At 41.7% G+C, this 12,765-nt stretch overlaps 1 non-coding gene across 1 annotated transcript; it reads right to left on the bottom strand.

The window, feature by feature from the left end:
• Nucleotides 1-8,577: 8,577 nt before the first annotated feature.
• Nucleotides 8,578-8,684, bottom strand: LOC120254264. Its single transcript, XR_005534565.1, has one exon. It is a non-coding gene; the product is annotated as a small nucleolar RNA R71 (small nucleolar RNA).
• Between the last annotated feature and the right edge of the window lie 4,081 nt (nucleotides 8,685-12,765).

Raw genomic sequence — 12,765 nt, forward strand, 5'->3', positions numbered from 1 at the left:
GATGAAGCTACTTGATTGAGGTTTCAAAATCTCAAAAGATATTTATAGCTCTTATTCTTTTGCCTTGACTACGCAAACCCCATCATATATATAATAGGCGAGCAAAGGATGATACGGATAAAAAGCCATGAATGAGAGAGTTGAAGGCAATCGAGAGAAATGGAACATGGGAATTAACGCAGTTTTTCTAGAGAACAAAAGAAAGCTATTAGTTTGAAATGGATTTTCAAATCAAAATTTAATTCGATGGAAATCTACAAAAGAAGAAAAGCTCGCTTGGTTATGAAAGGATTTTTCTAGGGAGGGAATTTACTTTGAAGAGGTCTTCTCTCTTGTTACTCAAATGGGTATTAGTTTATTTCTAGCACTCAATGTTCGAGGAAGGGTGGAGCATATACTAATTAGATGTTAAATTAGCCTTTTTGAATGGTGATCTCAAAGAAGAAGTTTTTGTATCACAACCAAAAGGATTCATCATTGATGGAAGGGAAGATCAAGTATATCATCTCCACAAAGCTTTATATGGATTAAGACAGGCACCTAGATCATGGTATAGCCGTATTGATGTTGAATTTGAACGAATGGGTTTCATTCGAGCATCAATGAGCCAGCAGGTTTACATTCAAAAAGGCAAGGTAATTTTTAAAAATTCTCTTACCTCTGTCTTTATCTTGATGATATACTTTATATGGGATCATCTGTAGAAGATGTTGGCTAATTTAAAAAGTAATGATAAAGATGTTCAAGATGTCGATCTCGAACCTATGAAATATTTTCTTGGTTTTAGAAATAACACAAAGAAGAGGTTAGATGTTTGTTTCTCAAGAGGTATAATACTCGATCTTCTCCCAAGATAGGGATGATGAATTGCAAGAGTGTTGATAATCCATTGAATTCAAATGAAAAGTTTCATTCACATGACAATTCTAGAGAAGCAAGCCTAATAAGATATAGGAAGATAGTTGGAGGATTGCTATATCTCATCCACACTCGAGCAGACATCATGCATGCTATTTCATTGGTATCTCATTTCATACAAAAGCCAAGCTTGCACCACCTTGGAGCTGTTAAGAGGATTCTTTGATACATTAATGGAACAATGAGTCATGGAATTTGTAACAACAAAACTAAAAATTTTAAGTTGATGGGTTACTCAGACAATGACTGGGAAGGCTCTCAAGATGATAGGAGGAGCACCACTGGTTGGGTCTTCTCTCTGGGATCTAGTGTTGTTGCTTGGTGTTCAAAGAAGTAGCCAATCACTACTTTATCAACTACAAAAATAGAGTATGTTTTAGTTACAACAGCAGCATGTGAAGCGGTATAGCTCCGTCGATTTTTATAGGATCTGGATGAGATACAAGGAGAAGCAATGGTCATACTGTGTCATAATCATTCAGCTATTTCTGTTATAAAAAAATCCCATTCATTCTGTCCACACAAAGCATATTGACATTCATTACTATTTTATAAGAGGCCTCATGAAAAATGGAGAAATTTAAGTGAAACACTGTAGCATTGATTTGTAGTTAGCCGATGTCTTCACCAAAGCATTACCCAAGGCCAAGTTTGAATTCTTTCGAGAAGAATAGGGAGTTAAAGAGTTCTCTGATCAAGGGGTGTATGTTGGAGATTCTGTTGATCAGAGTTGACACATTTCTTATATGTGTGTACCGCAAGTGCACAAGTTGTCGAAGTAATAAAGTACCCCGGTAAGCGGGTAGTCATATCCATAGGGAATAGTGCTAAAAAACTCAAGAATTGCTATTTAACTGTAGTGAAAACGATTGAGGAGTTGTGTGAACAATATCAATGCAAATAAAAGTAAAGAAAAGAAAAGAAGGGCAATAGGGATAAGGAGAGGTAATCGATAGAGAGATGGGGCACCCAGACATTGCTCACCCTAGGACTATTATTTCAAGTGCAAGACTAATTATTATGCCTCCTAACTAATTCTTAATGACTCGTGGACATCCAAAGGCACACGGTCCCAAAATTAAGGTCAACCGTGACTAACCCTACTCTATTCCCCGGTGGAAAGTGATACTCTTCACACCTCACACTGTGTAGGATTGCATGAAGCTCAAGGGACTACAAGTGGTAAACCCTATTCCCTAAAATAGATCTAACCCTTTGGTCCAGGAGAAAGACCCCTAGTAAGCCCCAACACTAAGGATTACTTCAACACTTCACTCTATTGCTTACATAACTAAGCCCCAATGGAGTTTGTCTCTTAGTACTTCACTCTATCATGACCACAAAGAACTCTTGAAATGTGGAGGTAGGATAAACCACATCGAAAGGGAAAGGGGACATTCTGCTACCACTCGACTCACCGTCTCAACCCTCTCCAACCTTGCTTTGTCTAATCCCAATGGAGTGTCACTCATCCACAAAGATTACCAAGATGGATTCTCAACCCTAGTGTCACTCTTAGGGAAAATTAATACAATAAACATTCAAGGATGGAAGTTAATTAAAGAAGCATAATAAAGGTCAATAAAACAAAATCATCGTAGGGTTTACGAGTCCAAGAATCCACTAGGGGTTTAGCTCTCCATGGAGCAATACACAATCAACAATGAAATCAATAGTGAAAACATGCAAACCATAGATAAAACCCCCTTGAAGTCCATATCGATGGCCTTATGCAGCCACCTCGTCTTCCCCAAAGGTTCCCTTGTCAAGCCTAGGGCACACCTCGCCAAATCAGTGCTGACAAAAGCTCCCCTAATAACTCTCCTCCAAAGGAATGCGATGTCAAAGATCATAGAACCGCTCCAAAAACCTAGGCAAAACCTCTCTAAACCCCTAGCAGCGTGAGCCTCAAAGATGGACAAAATATGGGAAAAAGATCCTTTAATAACTCTCAAAAGCGCGATATTTATAGGAAAGTGGAATCGGGCATCCACTATGGCGTGTAATTCCACATGCTTGTGTGAATTTCTAGGTCTTCATTTCCTGCACGCTGTGAACATCAATTTTACTACAATATTTTTCTTACAGTAAACTGCTATAGTGCTTCACTGAAATGCTCCTAAATCCACTCTTTTCATTGAGGCCACACGAATGGGCACACATCCATGCGGTAGATCGCATTACGTTTTCAATAAAACCACATTGATGAAGCTCTTGCTAATGTTTGCACAAATCAGAACATATGAGCGTGACTGGCTTTGTGCCTCTCCACTTTGTGTATTCTCTTGAGCACAATGGAGGTTGGCACACACCCACATGTCTTTGAGCACAACTTGTGTATTCACCTTTGTTCAACCCAAGAACTTCATCAACAATTGCATCCACGATCTACTTTTGCTTTCTTTCATTCAACTTTGTCTCCACAACCATATATGTACAAAAGAAGACAAAAACACATGCATAAGCGATAGAATCTGATAAAAGTAATGCTCAATATAAGAAAAGAATGCTTCGTATTACTCATACACAAGCACTTATCAAACTCCCCCACACTTAAGCTTTTGCTTGTCCTCAAGCAAAAATAAACATTCAAGCATATACGAAGGAAAATTGGAAGTTCTTGGCCTTAGGTTCATGAAAAGCATGCAAAAGAGGCATTCTACAAGTAAGGAAAAATTCAAACATCGAATAAGAGAAATCAATGCTCAAGCTAAAACCTTGAATTAAAAAGGACAACAAACCCGATATTGTGTAGTGTGTGTAAACTCACTCAAGTCAACCCAACATGTACTCCTTAAAGATCTAATTGAGAGAAACTTATTTATGTACAAAAAGAAAAGAGAAGGTAGTAGCTTCACACATCCTCTAAGGTCGCCCTTTCCTAGGCGGCCGCCAATGTGGCTTTCACACTTTCGAGGTGATAGCTCTTTCTACGGGGGTAGTGGCTTTCATTGATCCCATGAGATAACTCTTTCTCTCATTAGGGCTAACTCAATTAGAGAGTAGCTTCATACTTCATAGGTGGTATCACTTTCCACCCCCAATGCACAAAACAAACAAACACATATTTTTATTAACAGAAATTAAAACAAGAAACAAACTATAAACAGTCTCTTAAACGTCAAACTTGAGTTTCCAAAAGGTTTAATGAATGAGTAGTGCAACAAGTGTTAATCAGGAAAAAATTCCTAAAAGTTCAAGTAAAAACTAGGGCATGATAATATTCAATGTTAAAAATTCTCCTAAACTTAAGAATACAATCTATTGCAACTAAGGTGAACCGCCATTGGCTACATGAGCAAGAACAATGAAAGCATAAGTATAAAACATGTGTAATGCGAACTCCCCCCATACTTAAGATGTACATTGCCCTCAATATACATATGCAAGAACACTAAAGAAGTATAACAATCAAAAACAATGTGTGGAGATGGACAATTTAAACAATACTCCCCTGAACTCCTAATGGTACGTTTGATGGAGTTATATTCATTGAGAGTTGAGTTCCAATGGGTTGTGGAGCACACAAGGCCATGTGAATGTCACAATGACCGTGCCAATGACTATTCCTTAAACTCCAAGACTCACAAGACCATCTCTGCATGAATACACAAGGAGATTCGAGTGAAGCTCAACAAAAAAACAAAAATAAAAATTGAGTCTATAAAGATATGGAAATGGAATACAAGTTGAAATAACTGAAAATAAAAGATAAACTCATAAGGAAGATCCTTTTTGAGTGATACAAGTCCAAAATAAATGTAAAGATAAAATACAAAAAACATAAAAGCAAATAAAGATTAAGACGGCTCAAGCGTCGGTGTCAGGTGCTGCTAGTGGCTCTGCTGCTACTGCTGCTAATGATGTTGGTGCTGATGGTGATGCTGGTGATGCTGGAGATGATGGAGGAGTTGGTGCAGCTCAGGGTCTCATCACAAAAGGAAAGGTCGCGTCTCGCTCGAGTAACTGTTTTAAAGTGTCGAGACGCGCCATCACCTCTGCATGGTTCGCAGCCTGTGTCATAAGAACCTCTGTCAGCTTTGTCCGTAGCACCCCTATAACACTCTCAAGCCTCTAAAAATGATCATAGCCTTGAGATGGAGAAAACATATGCATTGGAGGTGGCTCCTGTGCTACGCATGGTGCCTCTGTCTCCATGTGCTCCTCCTGTGGATCGGGAATAGGCTGAGACCTCTCGGCTACATCACCCTCATCCTCGGCTAGCTCTAGTGTGGGGCATGATCATCACATAAACTCCGTCTTTATACCTACAGATTATCCCCATCAAGCGTATAGTCTCTAAGCCAAGGGGAGACGGTACTATGATCTTCTCGGCCCCTCGAATAGCGTCCATCAGACCCATGCCCATAATGAGTTGAGTAATGTACTGGCCAGAAAAGAGCACTCATACCCTAACATACTGCCCCTGATGATGTAGGTACTCTACTGTAATGTGTCCTATATGGAGTGGCTTGCTCTATACCATCGAATACCAATAAAGCAGCTCCTCTCGACTAAGCACGCTAGTACGATCACCACAGCGTGGATGTATTGATAAGCAGATCGAGAAAGGCATGTCATCTTCAAGACCCCCGGCTCATAACGCCCCTGTCCACATAAAGCCCTGTAGGCACGTTGTGGCGTTAAACTGGTGGGATAATCATGCCGGGAGGCTGCTCATACTCCTACGTGTTAGTGAAGGTGTCATCGTATAACCTAAGTCAAACTACAAACTGTGTGATGCTCATACTGTGGTACTGACCGAAAGCTCTAAACTGTATGGTGTCAATGCTCGCAAAGCTGTTATAAGAACGGTTGAACACAAATAAAGCTAATACCTCCAATGTGAGCATACAGATAGCCAGCTCTCAGACAGAAAGTAATCTGCGCCAACTACCCACAACAAGTAACTTCTCCATTTCATCTGCTATCTCATCCCCAAACTGAATCTTTCTCAAACCGCTCAAGTCTGGAAACCTCAACTATCCAAACTTCAGTTTTGACAAACGCTCGAAACGCGCTTGATGTTTGGGTATAGAGAACTTAAGCTGCTCCAATGAGGGCTCACAAGGATGTTTGCCAGCCATCTTCTTTGAACGGGGAGCCATTCCTACAAAATTTAAAAAAAAAATCAAATTCAACTGAAAAACTCATTCTGCAGGAATCCACACGGTCGTGTGGATCTTTAGGGCGTAAGAATTGCACGACCAACTCACAAAAATTCTCCAAATACAACATAGAATCATTCAAAAACACTCTAAAGTCATTCACCAAGCATTTAAATATGTAATCGAAGCAACATTGACCAATTTAAATAGAATAAATCAGATTGGCCAAGAAGAAAGGGGATTTGAGGCTTACCCACATCTAGAGATTGAAAACTTCAAATCGCTCGACTCGACCAGTCCTTTTTCAGGGAGCTAGGAGTCACAGTTGATTCTTTTATGTAATAAGAAAAAAGGATCTCGTCCACCGGAAAACAACCCACAAAACCCTTATATAGATGCGGAGAATGTCGGGAGAGCGAATGAAGGCGTTCTTTGAGCATTTGGGAGTTTCAGAACGAAGGGGTGTGAGTAGGTTTTAAAGAAAAAACACACATCTTGACGTTCTGTGCATCCACAAGGGCGTGTGAAAATTACCCATGCCCGTGTGACTCCCACAAGGTTGCTCATAGGTGAAGACAACCACCCCTATGTGCTCCCGGGATAGCATTTTTACCTCTGAACGCATCCACACGGGGATGTGGAAATTACCCTCGCCCGTGTGCCCGATCCACAGGGGCACCCACACGCCCCTGTGGCTCCTTTGTCTTCTCGAGAAAATGGCTAAGTTTTCCACACGCCCTTGTCGAGAAAATGGAAGTATTATTTTTTTTTACAATGAGCATTACTTTTCTCAAATTTTATTGCTCATACATGTGTATTTGTGTTACTTTTGTGCATGTAGGGTTATGGAGAAAAGTATGGAAGAAAGAAGCAAAAGTAGATCATGAATGCATATTGTTGATGAAATCTTGGAGTGAACAAACGTGAAGACACAAGTTGTGCTAAAAGACATATGAGTGTGTACCAACCTCCGTTGTGCTCAAGTGAACATACAAATTGGAGAGGCACAAAGGCAGCCACACTCATGTGTTTTGACTTGTGCAATGCTAGCAAGATTATTGTCAAATGTGATTTTATTGAAAATGCAACGCGATCTACCACATAGATGTGTGCCCGTTCATTTAGCCTCAATGAAAGTGTGGATTCAGGAGTATTTTGGCTGAGTACCGTAGCAAATCAGTGCAGCAAATACTGTAGTAGTTACTGTTCATAGGCCGCTGAAAAATTGATTCCTGCAGATTCACACGGGCATGTGGAAATTCCATACGCCCGTGTGGATACCCGATTCCAGCCAATTTAAGTCGCGACTTCAGCCCGTTTTGAGAATCTTTTTCCCATTTTTTCCCCATATCTTCACCATCTTTGGGGGTGCTTGTGGCTAGGGTTTAGAGAGGCTTTGGCAAGGCTTTTGGAGTGGTTCTACGGTTTTCAACAGCATGTTCACTTGGAATCCCTAGAACTCCATGAAACTTAGTGGAGTATAATGGTAGGTCTTGCACCGGGACATAGTGTAGGGTTAGTCACGGTTGACCTTAGGTTTGGGACCATGTGCTTTAGGATTTCCACTACTCATTGAGCATTAATTAGGAAGTATAATGGTAGGTCTTGCACTTGAAGCATGAGTCCTAGGGGGAGCATTGTCCGAGTGCCCCACTTCTATCAATTGGCTTATCTCTCACTTACTTGTACCTCTCATTCTTGTTCCTTTTATTTCTGTTTACATCACATCTTATCAACACAGTCATTATTCATCTTAATTTGGTTAAGTAGCAATTTTGGTATTTGTATTCCCTTCTCTCTATGGATGTAATATCCCACTCACTTGGGATTCATTACTTTAATAAACCCGTGCACTTGCGGGTCACACGCAAGGGCATTGTCAAGTTTTTGGCACCGTTGTCGGGGAGTAGGTGTTTAGAGATACTTTACACTTTGCTATCTTAGCTATTCATTTAATCATTCTATTTCATATCTTCTTATTCTATCATTGTTCTGATTTGTTTTCTTTCTTTTGGTGCAGCTCTAAGTTATGACCTTTGGAAACCCTTCAATATTGATTGAAGGTGATCCTGAACTTGAACGTACACTCGAAAGAAGGGGTAAAGAACTTGTACAAGAACCGTCGAATCTAGCTGAAGTGGAAGTTGAAGGGTCTGACAACATGGTGGAATAGAATGAACAATAAATAACACTCTCTGATTATGCCAGACCGTCAGTATTGAGGACAAAATCTAGCATTGTGCTGCCCCCAATCACAACTCAGAATTTTGAGCTAAAGCCACCATTCATCCACATGTTATAGCAGTCTGCACAGTTTAATGGTTTGGTCGATGAGGATCCAAACAGTCACATAGAGAGTTTCTTGGAAGTGTTTGGTATGCTCAAGATCAATGGTGTTACAGATGATGCCATCAAGTTGAGAGCCTTCCCATTTTCGTTGAAGGGGAAAGCGAACCAGTGGCTACACTCATTACTTAGAGTATCAATCACTACATTGGAGGAGATGGTAGAAGCTTTTCTTGCCAATTATTTCCCTCCCTATAAATCTGCAAAGCTTAGGAATGAGATCTTGTCATTTGTGCAAATGGAATTGGAGTTTCTATTCGAGACATGGGAAAGTTTCAAGGAACTCCTGCAAAAATATCCTCAACATGGGTTTCCAGAGTGGATGATCATTCAGACTTTTTACAATGGTTTGAACCCAAGTACAAGACAGTTACTTGATGTAGCGGCAGGAGGTATCTTAGGTAGCAAGACCCCCGGAGAAGCCCGACAACTAATCGAAGAAATGGGGTTGAACAGCTACCAATGGAATGCTAGGAAGAAGAAGAAAATGGCAGGCATCTATGAGATCGATGTTGTTACATTGTTGGCGACCCAAGTGGAGGCATTGAGTCAGAAGTTAAACACTCTAACTTCTCTGAGATTAGTGGCCATAACGAGTTGTGATGGATGTGGACGGGGACATGCCCATCCAATTGTCCGATAGCCATTGGTGGTACATTCTCCGTTGAGCAAGTTGACCATGTGGGTAATGCAATGAGAAACCAAGGCAATCCTTATAGCAATACCTACAATTCGGGTTGGAGGAACCGCCCTAATTTCTTATAGAACAACCAAGGACAACAAAAGGCCACCACATCACCGGGTTTTCAACAACAACAAGCCCCAAACTTGGAGAATAGAGTTTTAGGCTTGGAGACCCAGTTGATCGATCTAGAGAAAGTCTTGACTAGATTTATGCAATCATCGGATACACGGTTTCAATCAATCGAGGCTACACTTTGCAACCACACTGCTTCATTGCATAATTTGGAAACTCAAGTGAGGCAAATCGTGAAGTCTTTATCGGAGAGACCAATACAAGAGAACAAATGAAGGTGATCACTTTGAGAAGTGGTCATGAGGTTGAAGATAGGCGTCTAAGTGAGAAGACTAATGTTGAAGCCCCCGAGGTCGTGGAGGTTGAGGAGAGAGCCAACAAAGAAAAGGAGATGGCACCCCCACCTTACAAGCCAAGAATCCCTTATCCTTCAAGATTGAAGAATGACCAAACTGATAAGCAATACAAGAAGTTCTTGGGTTTATTTAAGCAATTGCACATCAACATTTCTTTTGTGGAGGGATTATCTCAAATGCCTCGGTATACCAAGTTCTTGAAAGATATTTTGACCCACAAGAGGAAGTTGGAGGAAAGTGCATCCGTGATCTTAGATGCCTCTTGTTCAGTGGTATTGCAAAAGAATATGCCAAACAAGAAGAAAGACCCTGGAAGCTTTGTGATTCCGTGTAACATTGGCAATTTGGGTGAAGAGATAGCATTGGTGGATTCAGGGGCTAGTATCAACGTCATGCCATACTCGTTCTTTCAAAAGCTAGGCTTGGGAGAGCCTAGGCCCACTCGGATGACTTTGGAATTGGCTGACCAAACGGTGAGACATCTGAGGGGCATCATTAAAGATGTGCTTGTCAAGGTGGACAACAAGTACATATTTCCTGTAGACATCGTAGTGTTGAATATCGATGAGGATATAGATGTTCCTTTGATACTTGGGAGGCCTTTCTTGCGCACTTCCAAGGCACTTATCGACATGGACGGCGGGGAGTTGACACTGAGTGTTAGAGATGACAACCTCACATACCGCCTCGCCGAAGCCATACGACATTCTCTTGACTTTGATGATACTCTCTATTTTTTTTACACTACTGATGAACTAATCGATGAATATGTGCAGGAAATGTTGAATCTGGACCCGTACAAGGGGTTGCTATACCAAGAAACGGAGAACGAAGGGCTGATGATGCTTGGTCTAGAGGAAGAAGTACCATCTACCCCCGGGATTATGAAGAAGGTGCTCCGGAAGATGAAGAGGACAAGGAGACGCCCCTAGAAATACTGCAAGGCTCTTGGGGATGCACAAGAATAGAGTAAGAGTGACGGACCTTCAAGTACTAACAAGGCCGAAGACTCCCCCTCTACCTTCAAAAGACTATGTTCATCATTCTTCCAAGTATTGGGTAAGAGGGAAACCTTCATCTATGAGCCCCCATGAGGTAAGACAAGGTACGTCAAGCCAAGTGACGTTAAACAAGCACTTCTTAGGAGGCAACCCAAGTCTTTATTATTTTTCTAGTTTTTAGTTTATTGTTTGCATGAATAAGGCTTTAAGTGTTGGTGTCTTGATTCTTAGATGCTTTTGTTATGATTTTTCTCGTGGACATTGTGGTGTCATCATGTGCCTGATCATGTGTGGCGAAGAATCAGGGTCATTTGAGCGTGTTTTTCATGTTTTCTCTGGTTCACATTGCATTGTTAGGCAGGTTTTGAGTGTATATTTGTGTTTAAGAATTTTCTTCAGAGCCTGCAATGTTTTCTAATTGTCCAGAGAAAACACATGCCTGTGTGGAATTTCTGCATGGGTGTGCGTTTTCGTTTAGAGCTCATCAAGAGACGGCACAGGGGCGTGGACTCGCTCCTGTGAACGACCTTGTGAATTTCACACACTCGTGGGTAATTTCTGCACGGGCGTGTGTCATCCTGCAGAGACTTAGAATTTTTTCCCGAGAAGACACAGGGGTGTGGACTCGCCCCTGTGGATGATCCTGTGATAAACACACGGGCGTGGGTAACTTCAACACGCCCGTGTGAATCTCGGTAGATGAGCTCCTTTCCATCCTGAGAATACACAGGGGCGTGCGAGTGCCCCTGTGTGCTGGTTTTGTGAAGATCCACAGCCGTGTGGAAATTCCGCAGGGGCATGAGAAACACTTAGAGAATTTTCTCGGTTAGACAGAGAAGCCATAGGGGCGTGCGTCTGCCCCTGTAGGTATGGCACATGGGCGTGGGAATTTTTCGCACGCCCATGTGGATGCATTCAGAGCAAAGGAGTGTTATCCCGAGAGCGCACAGGGGCGTGCGTCTGCCCCTGTAGATACTCTCCTTTGGAGCCACACGGGCTTGGGTAATTTCCACATGCCCGTGAGGATGTACAGAATGTCAAGAGACGCGAGTTTCCTTTAAAGTCTCATCGTTTTTCTTCATTCTCACACTCCTAATTAATCATAGAGCACACTCTTACTCTCTCCCGACCTCGCACCATCATTTTAGAGGGATATTTACTTGTTTTTCCGGCCATTTCCAAGTTCTACATCTTCAACATATTGGCAAAACCTCTTTCCTTCTTTTCTTCATTAATTCTTGATCTTAATCAATGAAAATAGTGAATGTTGCTTCTTTTCTACAATTAGAAGTGGTATGTATGCTTAGAAAGAAATTACTAGAGATTTAATGATGTATTTGTGAGTTTTTAGTGTGCGGTCGTGCAGTTTTCATGCCCCGTGGATCCACACTGGCGTGTGGAATTTCCACAAGACCATGTGGATTTCTGTAGCATTAACCTGTAAGTACTCTTGATCAGATTCTTTTCCAAATCTCACAGGCATGGCTCCCCGGTCGAAGAAGCAAGCTGACAAGTATCCACGTGAGCAGTCGCCTAAGACAGATCACATAGAGTTTACTATTCTTGAGCATCAGGCCCAGTTTGAGCGGCTGTCTAAGCTCAGGTTCGGTTAAACCCGATTCCTGAATATGAGCAAGCTCAAGGAAGTTCAATTAGCAGAAGACATGGCAGATGAGTTCGAAGAGATGTTGTCTGTGGGTAACTGTGGGCATCTATTATCGATCCGAGAGCCAGCTATTCATCAACTAACTTTGGAGGTGCTTTCGACCCTTGAGTTTGACCGATCTTACTCGAGATTCGATAGTGTCGATGTTATACAATTTAGAGCACTCGGATATTATTATATTATGAGTGTTACACAGTTCTCATTCCGTCTGGGCTTGTATGATGAGATTCACACAGATACAGAGGAGTACGATCGGTTACACATAGATTATATTGGCAGTCTGATACCCCAGAGAGCATATAGGACACTTTGTGGGTAGGGGCAGTATGAGCCAGGAGTATCCAAGGCTACTTGCCTTTCTTGGCCAGTATACAGATACATCCATGCCGTTCTTAGCCGATCAGTGAACGAGCGTGGTGATAGCACATGAGTACTGAGAAGATAGGAGCTACTATATCTGTATTCCATGGTGCAGATAGAGCCGATTTATCTTGGCCACATTTTGGCTGAATAAATACGCCAGCAGAGCCAGTATGCCAGAGTAGAAGTCATTTTCTCAGGCCCATATATCACGAGACTCGTAATGGGTATGGGTTTCTTGGACGCGATTCGA

Source organism: Dioscorea cayenensis, unplaced genomic scaffold, assembly GCF_009730915.1.
Source record: "Dioscorea cayenensis subsp. rotundata cultivar TDr96_F1 unplaced genomic scaffold, TDr96_F1_v2_PseudoChromosome.rev07_lg8_w22 25.fasta BLBR01000399.1, whole genome shotgun sequence".
NCBI lineage: Eukaryota > Viridiplantae > Streptophyta > Magnoliopsida > Dioscoreales > Dioscoreaceae > Dioscorea > Dioscorea cayenensis.